At 58.7% G+C, this 14,400-nt stretch overlaps 1 protein-coding gene across 5 annotated transcripts in view; it reads right to left on the reverse strand.

The window, feature by feature from the left end:
- TMPRSS6 (transmembrane serine protease 6) overlaps positions 1–6,086 on the reverse strand; it is a 42,730-nt gene extending 36,644 nt beyond the window's left edge. For 2 of the 5 annotated variants that reach the window (XM_045462489.1, XM_045462486.1), the window contains exon 1: positions 5,022–5,223. The gene's annotated coding sequence lies outside the window, so the exon portion shown is untranslated. The other 3 variants (XM_045462488.1, XM_045462491.1, XM_045462487.1) reach the window with 3 other exon arrangements.
- Positions 6,087–14,400: the final 8,314 nt, after the last annotated feature.

The following is a 14,400-nucleotide window of genomic DNA, read 5'->3' on the forward strand; positions in this document are numbered from 1 at the left end:
GTGCAAATTTCTATCAACCAGCTCCTCGCGCCCTTGGCCTGCTGTCTGCTCAGGCGATTTCCTTCCTCTCGGTTCTCCGTGGCACAGCGTCCCGAAATACCGCTGCCTTCCATTCACGTAAACCCTCCCCGGCAGCCCCTGAGCCAGTATAATGCTGGGCCAGACCCCTGCCCTTCCAGAAGTGCATCCCCTCTGGTCTCCGCCCCCCCCCCCCCCCCCCCCACCTCCAGCCGAGAGTGTCTTGGGGCCAGAGGAGGCACAAACTAAAATTCATCAAGCGTCTCGGGAACACTTTTCATTTCGTCTGCTCACCCAGGGGCGTGGGGCTCGTTGTCCCTCTGCGTTCCCCTTCCTCGGGCCCACGCTGTGTGGACACTTTACGTGTCTGGCTCAAACCTCCAAACACCGTTCGAGGTTCCGCACCCATTGGGCAGAGGAGGAAGCCGACGGCCAGAGCGTTACAGCAACAGCTCAGTCCGGGATTTTCCTAGGCTCCATGTCCCAATGCGGTTTGAGGATCTGTCACTCACGATCAGCCCCGTTTTACAGATGAAAAACCCGACGCCCTAGAGGCTAAGCCACACTGGCCCAGGGTCACACAGCAGGAAGGTGGGGATCAAGCCCAGGGGGGTGGACGGCGGCCGGGGGAGGGTTCTGTCTCCCTGCTCCTGCCAGGACCCTGGGCTGCTTCCTGTAAATGAGCTGTTCATTAACAGATCATGACTTCATAACAACCGGATGTTGCCCCTCTCAGTGCCCTGGGTCTGCGGCTGTATCTTGGGAACCCCCCAAGGAAACTTCTGGGTGTTATTTGGCTTTTCAGGGAGGGCCCTTTAGCCATCCACCCACCGGCAGGGTCAGGATGCTAGACCCTCGAGAAGTGTCTCACTGCATCCATAACTGCCACTGTGGCTTTAAAATACATCCCCAGATGTGTATGTGGGGGTGAGGGGGTGGGAGGGCTTTCCTTGGGGCTGCGTCTTAGGTTTTCATACAGTGGGTTTTCTGAAAAATGGGGCTCCCCAGCGAAGCTCGAAGCTCTCCCGGCTGGATTCAAGGGGCCTCCTGGCCCTCCTCCCTGCGTCCCTGCTCCCCGTTGCTCCTCTTGGCGTTAAGTCTCTGGCTCCCAGCCACAGTGACCCTTACAGTGTCCCCCACCCCCCCCCCCGGAGTGCAAGGGAGGAGGGACTGTTGGCAACCCTCAGCCGGGCTGAGGCTCTTCCAGAAGCCATCAGTACCCACAGGGCCGCAGCCGAGGATGGCCGGTGCACATCCTGCGAAGGTCGGGGCAGCCTCGCCCGCCTCCCAAAGCGTCCACAGCAACCCTGGTGACAAACTGGCCGTCCCGACAGGCTGGCTCGAGGAGACCGCTTCTGCCAGAGGTGGCCACACCCCTGGTTATATACTCTTGAGCCTGGGTCATCAAGGAGCTATTGCGGGATTTCTTGCACCGCCATGGGGACTTGGGGGCACAGAGGTGAGGTTGAGCGGCTTGGCCTGGGTCTCACAGTTGGTTAGAGCAACAGAACCAGACTGTAAACCCAAGCAGAGTAGCGCCCCGACCCCTATGCTCTGCGGGCTCACGCATCATCAGGGTACCGAGGCTGGGGGGGGAAACGAGGCCCAGAGAAGGTCAGAGGTCTATTAGGGGAGGCGCCTAGGGGAGCAGTCCAGGGTGGGATGCTCAGCAGGCCTCCCCTCCCTTCTCCCCACCCCCGAGACCAGACGTTCACTCCACGGATTTCATCTTCTTCCTAAGTGTCCCTCACTCACATCTAGGGGGGGACAGTGAGCATCAAAGAGGAGCCCAGTATTAGCAAAGCCACTGGGCAGAAACCCAAGGTAAGATCGGCCCAGGTTGGATCCAGCCCAAGTTGACCGGCGGGGGGGGGGGGGGGGGGGGGGGCCAATTCATCGGGACCTCCCCATTGCCTCCCACCTGGGCTCCTGAGCCAGACTCCTCCCTGGGAGGACTCCTCCCTGGGGTCCCCGTCTCCCGTCTCCTCCAACGTGCCATCACACCGTCACCGGGCAGCACTCCCTGCCCACCTCCAACCGCTCGCCTGCTCAGAACGCCCTCGTGGCCGCCTCCGAACCCTTGCTGTAGCGCCCAAGACCCTCCATGCCCACCTTCTCCCGTAACCCTAACTCCCACCCCGCACATCACCCCGCAGGCCCACAAAGCCACACCTTTGTGCAGCCACGCCCTCCGTCTGAGGACTGCAGGGATCCCTAAAGGCCCCATGCAAGGCCACCAGCCTGGCGATGGGTCCCCAGGCCCTGGGTAGTAGGCCGCCTCCTCTCCTGGGCGGTCAGATCCCCAGGATGCCTGGCTTTTGGCTTCGTCTCTTCCCCCCACAGGAGAGACAGGCCTGCGTCCTCCTCACCCCTGCTTCCCCGCAGAACCCACAGGCCCTGCTACATGAATGAGAGAACAAATGGCGAGGGCCCCCAGGTCTCCAGACCCCTCGTACAGTGCTCTCTCCTACACCTCGCTGCCTCCAGGAGGCGGAACCTGGGGCTTGCCTGCTGTGTCCCCTTGAACGACTCCATTTAAAAACAAAAAAAATTTTTTAACGTGTATTCATTTTTTGAGAGACAGAGCGTGAGCTGGGGAGGGGCAGAGAGAGAGGGGGACACAGAATCGGAAGCAGGCTCCAGGCTCCAAACTGATAGCACGGGGCCCGACACGGGGCTCGAACTCACAAACCGCGAGATCGTGACCTGAGCCGAAGTCGGACGCACAACCGCCAGAGCGGGCTTTTCACCGTGGGCCCCGCTCGTGGGCCTCACGTCGCTCTCCTCCACCTAGAGCGGAGCCCGAAGCCCAGATCACAGCCCACGAGAGCCTATGGGACACGGCCCTGGAGTGTCTTTCTGTCCTCTCCCACCCTCTGCTGCAGCCACACCCAGCTCCTTGCCAGACCTTCCACTATCAAGCACGCGGCACCTCAGGGCCTTTGCACATGCTGTTTCCTCTGCCAGGAATGCTTTTCCTAGAGTTCACCCCAAGGCCTGCTCCTCTCCCTCCAGGTCTTTTGCTCGAATTTCTTCACAGCCCTTCTGGTGACCTACACTGCATGATGCTGAGTGTCCTTTGTCTCCTCTCTGGCTGAAAGTGGCACCGGGACAGGGGCTTTATTCTGCCCACCGCTGTGTGCCCTGCTCCCAGGGCAGAGCTCGACCCCCCAGTAATTGTCGTCAAGCGAGGGAATGCTGGGATCCCAGCTCCTTCCCCATAGCTGGAGGGCGCTTTGGGCACGCGTGGCCCGGCCGACTTCTCCTGCCTTCCTTTCTCTCTGCTTTCTTTTTCCCCTTGACGCTGGACTTCTTGGCCATCAATTCTTTTTTTAAATTTTTTTTTCAACGTTTATTTATTTTTGGGACAGAGAGAGACAGAGCATGAACGGGGAAGGGGCAGAAAGAGAGGGAGACACAGAATCGGAAACAGGCTCCAGGCTCCGAGCCATCAGCCCAGAGCCCGACGTGGGGCTCGAACTCACGGACCGCGAGATCGTGACCTGGCTGAAGTCGGACGCTTAACCGACTGCGCCACCCAGGCACCCCGGCCATCAATTCTAACAATGAAGATGCTAGAAGAGGTATACAGGTCAAGGGCCCTGAGCTCACTCTGCGTGAAAAGCGTCACGCGGGTCATTTCGGGAACCCTGAAAGTTCTTGCTCGTCACCTGGCTTTCCCTCTGCCTGGGCTTCCCTCCTCTGACTTGGCCAGCTCCCAGCTGACCCCTGCGCGCCTCCCACCTCCTCTTGGCAGTTCTCCCAGGGTGCCTCAGGAGGGGTGGCTGCTGCTCTGGAGCATCCCAGGCCTCCCCCATCAACGCGCAGTTCACCTTGGGACATTCTCTGTCCCCTGAGGGTGAGCCCCTGGAAGGAGGGCTGGGTGTGCCCCAACTGACACCGGCTTCTTCTCTGATCTGAGCACCTGGCCCCTTCCCTGGCACCTGCCTCTCTGCCCTCCAGCTCTCCCTGACCATCGGAGCATCCTCAGTCGGCCCACCGGAAGCTGAGCTCCTTGGGGGGGGGGGGCAGGGCCGGGCCACCCCCCCTGCCTGCCAGCCCTTTACTGGACAGTGTTGCGAATCACATTGTATCTCAGCCTCCAGCAGCCTGGGATGTTCTGCTTTGTTATCTCTATCTAGTAGTTGGGGGAAACGAGGTACGGGGAGAGAAAACGACTTGCCCAAGGTCACTGAGCCACCGCAGGGCAGAGCAGGGAGGAACAGACCAGAACTCTCATCTAGAGCCACGGAAGGCACCTTCCAGCGAGGAGGACCCGGGCCTGGAGCAGATCCCTGCTACGAGCCACGTGGCGTGCGCCCGAGGGTGGGGGGGAGAGCGTGAAAGTCCCTTCCACACACACGCGAATTCGGTATAAATATGTGATAAACCCACACACAGATCACACAGGCAGACACACGTTCAGGTACACACACATCCGTCTGTGACACACAAACTCACAGGTGTATTCCTCAAACTTCACACACGCGCACGCACACGCAGAGCCGGCTGCATGCAGCTCCGGGCCTGGGACCTAAGGGTCCCCCGTTCGGCGCAGCGTGAGGCTCGGGGCCCGTCTCCCACACCCGAGAGCCCAGGTGGGTGCGTAGGTAGGGAGCAGGGCACATCCAGGGTTGCGGAGTGTGGGTGGGGAGGTCGGCCTGGCAAACGGGGCCCCTCCTCCGCCCAGTCCCTGGCCCAGGGTCCACCGGCCCCACCGGAACCCAGGCCTCCCAGCCCCCGGAGCCCGCAGTGTCCCCACTGCCCCCATGCCTGCCCATATACCTGGCCTCACTCCACCCCGTCTCGCCCCCACCCCGGCTCTGGGGACCCCTCGCCCTCTGCTTACCCAGTCGCTGTCTGGCCGACGGGGCCCTGAAGACCTGTTCTCAGAGCAGGGCCGGAGGCTCCAGCCCCAGAGAGCCAGGCCTGGCTCTCAGAACGGACACTGTCACCGGGCCATTCTTAGATCCTGGTCCCCCGTCCTGGAGGCCCCCGCTTACCTCTGGGAGTGGCAGGTGGGTGCCGGGCCTGCACGCAGGCCCCAGAGCCTCTGTTTGTCCAGGCCAAGGTCTCCCTACCCCCACCAGCCAGCCTGGGCTTGATCAATGGCCCAGAGCCATGGCCGGGCTGTCTGGCCCTTGTCCCCTGTGGCCTGTGGCCCCAGGCTCCATGGGCCTTCTGCCGGGTTCAGGTCAGCACGGTGACTGAGCCCAGGTAAACAGGCCGGAGGCAGGAGACAGGCAGCGCCCGCCCCACCCCACCCCGCCCCGTGGGCACCCCGGAGGCTGGCGGGCAGGTGCAGGAGATCTGAGCTCTCCCCTGAGGCCCGTTGCGTGGTGACGTTCCTGCCTGGTTACAGCCCCCGGTCCCCTAGAGCATGAGGTTGGGGGGGAGGGAGGGACTGAGGATGGGGGGCTGTGCAGAGGTCCGGGCGGCGGGGGCAGGGGCTCGTGCGGGTCTCCTTACCTAGACTGGGGACCCCGGAGGAGCCAGTGGCCCGGGAGAGAGCAGGAGGCTGGGCCCCTGTGGTCCGGGGACAGAAAGGGGGAAAGCGGGGTCTGATGCTACTTTCCGTTCAGCTGGACGTGATTTCAACTCCTCCCTGATTCTATAGAGGGGTGCTCTCCATTGAGGCGGCCACTGGCCACAGGGGGCCCCTGAGCCCCTGAGGTGCGGCCATTCCGACCTGAGACCTTGTGGTGAGATCCAAGCCTCCGGGCGAACAAAGAATGTCCGACACCTCAGTGAGAAGTTTCCACGTTGATTACACGCCGGCTGTATTGGGTTAAACAACAACTTAGCGCGATTCATCTCACCTGCTTTGTGATGTGTGTGTTGCGTGATGTGGCCGTTAACACTGAAGTCACGACGGCCGGGCAGATGCGGAGGGGCTGACCCGAGTTGACCCGAGTGGAGTCCGAAGAAGCAAGGAGGGGGAGGTGTGAGTGAGGAGGGTCGGGGTGAAGGACACAGCTCTACACCGCGCACTGGCTGCAGGGGGCTGGCTGGGGACTCTGGCTGGGAGGGGGGTGGGGGGCACCTTCCCTGCCCCCGCCGGGACCCTGGGACTGAAGCCCCCAGCCTTGTCCCACCTCCTGTCACCGCAGCCCCCGGGAAATCTTCCCTCCTCCCTCCAGCCTCCCCTCTTCCCCTCCTCCCGGCCCCCGCCCCACCCCCCCCCACCCCCCCCCCCCCCGCTGCAAACTTTCCGAGGGGAAGGGGGTTCTCGGGAGGGCGCGGGGCAGAGAGATGAGACTTGCGTCTGAGCCGCATCCTGTCGTTCAGAAGGCAAGGTGGCCCCAGACCGTAGCCGGACGGTCTGAAAAGCGGGCCTCGTTCAATCGGCATCCTCTGTACTTGGCGGCCACCCGGCCATTGATTGGCCACAGACCGGGGGGAGGGGCTGGGACTGGGGGGTTGGGGGGGCAGCAAATTGCTGAGCGGGGCGTTTGAAAGCAAAAGTGCAAGGATGTCAATTCCCCAAGAGCTCAGAGAGCCACCACGGGCGGGGGACAGCCTGCCCCGGAGTCCTCTCGGTCCACAGGGCAGCCATGTGCCCTGGACACCCTTGTCCCGTGGCAGGGGACACATTCCCACACAGACGGGATAAGAGCCTCAGTGTTCCCAGGGTATCTGCATTTCATGTTCACACTGGGTCCCCTTGGTCTCTAGGGACAGAGAAGCCACCTGGAGGCCTGGCCAGTGAGGCTTGGAGGCCAAGGGACACAGCAGGCTTGATCCATCAGGACAGGGAGGGACAGACCTCAGTGGGCCCACCGCACTCAGGGGACGAGGATCCAGCCAGACGTTGGAGAGTTCGAGGACCTGACTGGAGTCCTAGCTCTCTACCTCTTAGTGACCTGGCGAGTCATGTCACCTGCCCAGGCTGCCATCTTGTCAGCTGTGGAAGGGAGATGATAAAGAATCATCTGGAGTCAGAAAGATGGAAGGGGATAGAATTCGCGGGTGCTGTGCCCTCTACACGGGAGGCCTTTCTTTTCATCCGAGGTGGGAGTGAAATTAGAGGTGGGGACGGGCAGGGGCGCCTGGGTGGCTCAGTCGGTTGAGCATCCGACTTCGACACAGGTCATGATCTCGCGGTCCGTGGGTTCGAGCCCCGTGTCGGGCTCTGTGCTGACAGCGTGGGGCCTGCTAGGAACCCCATGAAGACAAAGGCTTGGTCTGTCCTGACCCCGCTGGATCCCAGCCGGGCACACGGGACACACACACGCTCGCTGAGCGAGCAAAAAGTGGTTACTGTCATTTCTTTCGACGACGATCCGGTGGGTGTTTTGAGCTCTGGGCCGCGAGCTGGGCCCCTCCCGGTGATGCCTCAAGTCCAGGCTTGGGAGTGGGAATCCGTGACTCTGCTCAGCTGAGGAGGAGACCGAGGTTCCGGGGACGAGAGGCTGACTTGCCCCGGGTCCCACCGCCTGTCGCAGGGGCTCTGGCCTGATCCCTTTGATGGGAGCAGTGTCATTTTTCTGGGCTGCCACGAAGAATTACCGTCCCCGGGGCTGGAAACAACAGAAATGCGTTCTGTCACGGTTCTGGAGGTCAAGATCAAGTGTCAGAGGTCTAGGCTCGCTCTGGAGGCTCTAGGGAAGATTCCTTCCCTGCCTCGTCCTAGCTTTTGGGCATGGCTAGCGACCCTTGGCATTTCTGAGGTCCAGGGGCTGCAGTGGGGGCCGCGGGGTTGGGCCCCTTGTGTGCCACCAGATGCTGTCTAGACAGGGGATGAGGAGGACCGAGCTCCCCTAGGCTCCAAGGCGGTGTCTTCGTTTTCTAGAACTGTCCTAATAAGGTACAGCCGATGGAGTGGTGTCGAACGACAGAAATTTATTCTCTCACCGCTCGGGAGGCTAGAAGTTCATGATCAAGGTGTCGGCAGGACTAAGCTCCCTCCGAAGGCTCTAAGGGAGGATGCTTCCTGCCTCTTCCCAGCGTTAGAGGTTGTTGGCCATCCTTGGCATTCATTCAATCTCGGCCTCCATTGTCGCATGTCATGTGTCTGTCTCTGGATCCCTCCTTTCTTATAAGGACGCCAGGCGTGCTGGATTAGGACCCACCTGATGACCTCATCTGATGTACATCTGTGAAGAGCCCTGTCTCCAAAGAAGGTCACATTCATAGCTATCAGGAGTTCGGACTGCGACGTATCTTTTAGGGGACGCAAGGTCAACCCCTCCCGGGCAGGGGGAGAGGGGTGGGAACAGGCTGTTTATTGGCAATGCCGCGGACTACTGTTCCGAAGGTCCAAGTGACCCTGAGTCCTCAAGTCGCTTCTTTTTCTTTTTTTTTTAATTAAAAAAAAATTTATTTTATTTTACTTTTGAGAGAGAAAGACAGAACGTGAGCGGGGGAGGGGCAGAGAGAGGGGGAGACACAGACTCCGAAACAGGCTCCAGGCTCCGAGCCGTCAGCACGGAGCCCGACGCGGGGCTCGAACTCACGGACCGCGAGATCAAGACCCGAGCCGGAGTCGGACGCTGAACCGACAGAGCCACCCGGGCACCCTCTCTGCTTCAGAAGCACGTTCCCTCTGCACGTCTGAGCTGCTACCCCTGCCTCGGTCTGCCCCCTCACCAACACAGATGTAACCTGTCACTTCCCCCTCCTTGTGGCCTCTGGGAGCCGTCTCATGGCTGGGAGGAAAGGAAGCTCTGTGAGCTGCACACATCTTTCCAGTTGCCTTGACCAAGCCTTTAGGGGCTGCCCCGGTAGGGGCCCCGGAGGCCACCTCTGTCACCTCTGCCCAGCACACGGTGAACGTAGACCAACTCGCTCGCTCTCATTACACGGGTGTCAGCACCAACAGGATGCCGGCCTGTGCTGGGTCCCAGGGCCGCAGAAACAAACGAGGCTCAGTCCCGGTCCTTGAGGGACGCAGCTCAGCCGGGGGAAGTCGGACAGTGCGACAGATGCCAGACTGATCTCTCAGCAGCAGGCAGAGAACGAGGCCCTCAGCAGCACGTAGGGACACTCCTTAGGAATGAGAATCCGTCAGGATGGCCTGTCATCGACTCAAGTGTGAGACCTCACAGGAATCACTGCCTCAGTGACCCTACTTCCCTCACCTATAGAGGGATTCGAGGCTCGTAAGGGCTTCCGGTACCCTTAGGGAGGCCCTAAGGCTCTGCGATTTTGTGGGGCGCCCGGGTGGCTCCGTAGGTTAAGCGTCCGACTCCGGCTCGGGTCATGATCTCGCGGTCCGTGAGTTCGAGCCCCGCGTCGGGCTCCGTGCTAATGGCTCAGAGCCTGGAGCCTGCTTCGGATTCTGTGTCTCCCTCTCTCTGCCCCTCCCCTGCTCATGCTCTGTCTCTCAAAGATGAAGAAATGTTAAAAAAAAAAAAAAAAAAAAAAAAAAGACTCTGTGACTTTGTGATACAGTTAACCAGACATGGGCTGGCCTCATCCCCCCTCCCCCCAACAGAAGAAAAATGGCCATTTCACTCCATTTTGCAGGTGAAAAAGTGCAGATGTCACTTGTCAACATCACACAGCCGGGAAGTGCTGGGATTCAACCCCAGGACCCCCTGATGTCAGATTCCCCCAGTGACCACCCCCCTTCTGGGTCTGTGTCCCTCCCCCTTGGGGCCCCTCACCCCTTCTGTCCCAGCTCTGGGTCCTGGCCTCTGGCCTCTGGCCTCTGTGTGCAGGCACAGTTAAGAGGAGGACTCAGCAGGTCCCGGCCTGGCCCCTTGACACTTTCCCAGCCAGAGGTCAGGGGAGTGGCTTCTGATCAGGGGTTTGGGGGTTGAGGCCACAGTCGGGGACACAGAATGGAAACTCCTCATGCGTCACCCAGCCTGTCCTCCTCCACTGTGCGGTCCCTCCTGGCGGCGGGGGCTCCCGGAACACGCTGGTGGGGGGAGGTCACCAGCAGGCCTGGGACTGGAACCCAGCTTACCTGCCTCCCAGTCCTGTGCTCTTCCCAGGACTCTGCCCAAAGATAAATTTTTTTTTTTTTAATTTTTTTTTTCAACGTTTATTTATTTTTTTGGGACAGAGAGAGACAGAGCATGAACGGGGGAGGGGCAGAGAGAGAGGGAGACACAGAATCGGAAACAGGCTCCAGGCTCTGAGCCATCAGCCCAGAGCCCGACGCGGGGCTCCAACTCACGGACCGCGAGATCGCGAGATCCCGCAAGATCGCGAGATCGTGACCTGAGCTGAAGTCGGACGCTTAACCGACTGCGCCACCCAGGCGCCCCCCAAAGATAAATTTTTAAGACTAAAAACCATCAGGCAATAAAAAACTTCCAAGGCACCCAGAAGTCCAAGTGTCAACGGATACGTGTGCGTTTTTTCTGGTTCTCAAAATGCTGTCACAGCCAGGGCTCCTCCCCTGCGGGCAGTTCAGTTTGAGGGCCCAGACCCAAAGGCTGGAGGCATAGAAGCTTCTCCAAGGAGCGGCTTTCTGGCTGCCTTGGAGGAAGCAGCCAGCGCTGGCTCGGGTCCCCCGCCCCCTCCGAGTGCCTCTCTCCTCTGGATACCTTGTGTCATCAGGGCAGCTGTCAACCCGGATGTGGCCGTGATGGCCTGTGGGCTCTGTCCTTCCTGCCATCCACGTTGGTTCCAATTTATATACAAGTTCAGGTTCTTGGACCTTGTGTGGCCTTCCCTCCTTCCCTTCCTTCCTTCTCTCACCCATCCAGCAATACGCACATTCACTCAACGAACACCCTGTGGCAGGCGCTGGGAGGGACAGCGGTGGGGACAAGGGGCTGCGAGGACCCTTTAGTGTCCCTTCAAGAGCTGCCTTCATTGGGCACTTAGCACGCCTGAGCCTCTGTGCTAAGCACACGGTGTTATTAACTCACTTGACCTCCACAACAACACCATGAGGGAAAGAAGGAGGTACTATTCTGAGCCCATTTTATTTTTTTTATTTAAAAAAAAATTTTTTTTTAATGTTTATTTTTGAGACAGAGAGAGACAGAGCATGAACGGGGGAGGGTCAGAGAGAGGGAGACGCAGAATCTGAAACAGGCTCCAGGCTCTGAGCCGTCAGCCCAGAGCCCGACGCGGGGCTCGAACTCACGGACTGCGAGATCATGACCTGAGCCGAAGTCGGCCGCTTAACCGACTGTGCCACCCAGGCGCCCCTCTGAGCCCATTTTAGGGCTGAGATGACCAAGGCACGGAGTGGCCAGTGACTTGCCCAAGGCCACACAGCTAGAACGCGGGGACGCAAGGATTTGAACCGGGAGGACTTTAGCACTCACCCGGGCAAGCTTTTTTTCACTGATTCTCAAGTGCGTGCACGTCTAGCGTCTTACCCAGTCTCTCAGCCATCCAGCGAAACAGGAATGACGGAGTTTCTGAGTTCCGCGTCACAGGGGAGGACAAGAGGTTCTGAGAGGACAGCACACGTCCCCCAGTGAGTTTGGCTGGGGGGGTGGGGGTGGCGGGGGGGGGGGGCCGCCGGAACCCTGGGCCCTCACCCCTGCATTCTCCTATCTCAAGGCCACTGTCGTTGGGGGTTGGGGGGTAAGCGGTTGGGTTGTTGATTAAACTTAGCTCAGCACGGGTGCCTGGGCCTGGCCACTGTGACAGCCGGGACATCCCCTTGGCTGGCTTGTTCAGAGACATTTTCCACCACCATGATATGACACACTCGAGGCTCCCATCACAGGGCCCGGCGGGGTGGGTGGGTGGCGAAGGGCTGTGGGAAAGCAAGGCCAGAAGTGCTGAGTGGGGAGAGAGATACAGGTTGGGGGGAGAGGTTCCCCGTCTACAATTCCAGGAAGCCAGGACGCAGAGGGAGGGAGGAGCTGGCGGGAGACGCGTCATCTTCCTCTGTGCACCTGGCCTCGTGCCACGCGCTGGGCCACAGAGAGGAGGCTGGCTACTGTCCTTCTGCGGAGTCCCCAGCCCTGGGTGGGGGAGCGACCGTGGAGAACACAGAGAGGAGTAGAGGGACAGCCACACCCTCCTCTGTGGAACCTGAGCCTTTATTGGAAATGGGCTGCATGGGAAGCTTCTGGACGAGTCTCCTGAATTGGGGAGGGAGAGGGACCTGTTGCACGGGGCTGTAGCCAGACAAGCTCAGCCACTCTTCAGCTAGTTTGGGGTACAGTTGGCCGAGGACGTGGAAGAATTAGAGAAGCAGGTGGCAGGGGACGGGCGGACCAAGGAGGAGGCTGAGCAGGGACCCGAGCTCAAGGCGATGCTGCCGCCTCACAAGGGTGGGGACGGTCTCAACTACGATTACAATCGTGAAAAGGGGGCTGCTGTTGTCACTTTTTAATCCATTGCCGGGAACTTTTAAACTTTTAAACTTCCCTGAGCCTCAGTTTCCTAATCTGCAAAATGGGGGACAAAACACCTGCTTTGCTGGGTCTTTTCAGGCGATGAGGGTAACGCTTGGTAAGCAGTGGCTACATAAATGTGCGTCTTAATCTTTTCTGAAGTCATCCAGGATGCCAACAATTGAGAGGGCAGGGGTAGGTATTCACCCAGGATGGACTGTTTCCTCCGTAATTTGCTCGGTGACCATGGACGCTGGAAGTTGCTTGGGGTGGGATCTGGGAAGCGGGGAGAGAGCAGGGATACCAGATGGACTGGGGAGGTGAGGAACAAATATAGTTCGAGAAATTGGAGGTCTGAGAGGCTGGAAGGCCTGCCCACCTCTCCCTCCTTTGCTCTGATCCCCCAGTCTGCCCGGCTGCCTCCTGCTTCCCACTCCGCACCTGACAGGTCTCCCGGGGCTCTCGGCCGCCTGCTTCCCAGCTGGTGCCGCTCCTCTCCCTGCGATCTGACCCAGGCAGGCCTGTCTCTGCCTCGCCCTTTCTGCCCCTAGCAGCTGCTTCCTCCTTGCCCCGTCCCCCGAGGCACAGACTCTGACCCACCCAGGACATGTCACATGGTGGCTTCGGCCCCATCAGTCCATCTGGTGTAAGGTGGCCCCTCATTTCTGCTCACCGCCAGCTCAAGCTTCTCATCAGACCACGGTGGGGACCCTGGGCATGTCTGCTAATTGGCCCCTCTCCGCTTTCCAGCCCCCATCCCTGCCTGGAAAATTGGGCCTGGGAAGATAAGACCTTCCATTGTGGAAGGAATCTCAGGGGGATTATCTGGTCCAGATAGGTCACCAGGTGCCAGCTATGATCATTTGGGACCTGCCTGCGGAGTCTAAAGCCGTACCCAAACTTCGCGGGAAGGAGAGCTGTGATCGGTTAGCGATGTCTGGTATGAGTGGGTGCAATTGATTAGCAATGTCTGCCATGGGTGCAGCTTTGTGAACGTCAGATATCGCCATCTGTGATCTGGTCCAACTGTTCAGAGTCAAAGGCACTGAAAGGGAAAAAAATTATATATATATAACTTTATTTACATTTATTATATTCAGTTTATATTATATTACTTTATATTACATTAAATGTACATATTAGTCATATTATTATGATATTTTATTTTTATTTTCCCATGAGACCATGTCAGAAGGTGCCTAGACACAGAATAAGAGAAACCTGACTCCTATTAGTGAAAATGATATTCCTTTTATAATCTTTTTGCTTTCTCACTGTTTGGTGCTGGCATGTCTTCAACAGCCTCCCAACACTTGCCAATCTCCTCTTTAAAAACGTTTTTTAGTGTTTTTGTTTTTTTAATTTATTTTTGATAGAGCGTGAGTGGGAGAGAGGCAGAGAGAGAGAGAGAGAGACGGAAACACAGAGCCCGAAGCAGGGTCCAGGCTCCGAGCTGTCGGCACAGAGCCCCATGCGGGACTCGGGGGCTCGAACTCGTGAACCGCGAGATCATGACCTGAGGTGAAGTCCGTCGCTCGACTGAGCCACCCAGGCGGTCCGCTAATCTCCTCTTTAAACCAAGAAAGCGGATTTCCAGCTGGCAACAGATGGAGACATTTTGTTTTATCGTATTTACTTTTTAGAGTTCCCTTTTATTTACAGAGAATACCGGTGTCTCCATTCACGGAAGCATCAGGACGATTTGTCTTTAAATACAAGTAAACAAAATAGTGAGTGGAGTGGTGTTACAGGAGAATATCAGGTACACAGTAACAGAGATGGCACACGCAGGTCACTGATACATACACTACAAATGAGAAATGTAACCGTCCCAAGAACGCTTCAAAGTGGAACCTGGCTTGCAGAGCGGCCTCTCGGTTGGTCTCGGGACACAGCGCAAGGGTCTGGGCACGAGCTCGGGTCTGAGGCTCAGATCAGGACCGAGGAGCTCTGTGGCCCAGAACACATGGCATCACATGGTAGGAGGTGGGACGTGAGCTGGCCAGGTAATGAAGCTCTTCCGTGGGAAGGATCCAAGACTCAGACAACCTCGGGAAAGGGGAGTGTATTCTTGTTTTCTAAGGAAAACAAGAATCTTGACTGAACAGTCAGCAGCCTTCTTGGC

Source organism: Leopardus geoffroyi, chromosome B4, assembly GCF_018350155.1.
Source record: "Leopardus geoffroyi isolate Oge1 chromosome B4, O.geoffroyi_Oge1_pat1.0, whole genome shotgun sequence".
NCBI lineage: Eukaryota > Metazoa > Chordata > Mammalia > Carnivora > Felidae > Leopardus > Leopardus geoffroyi.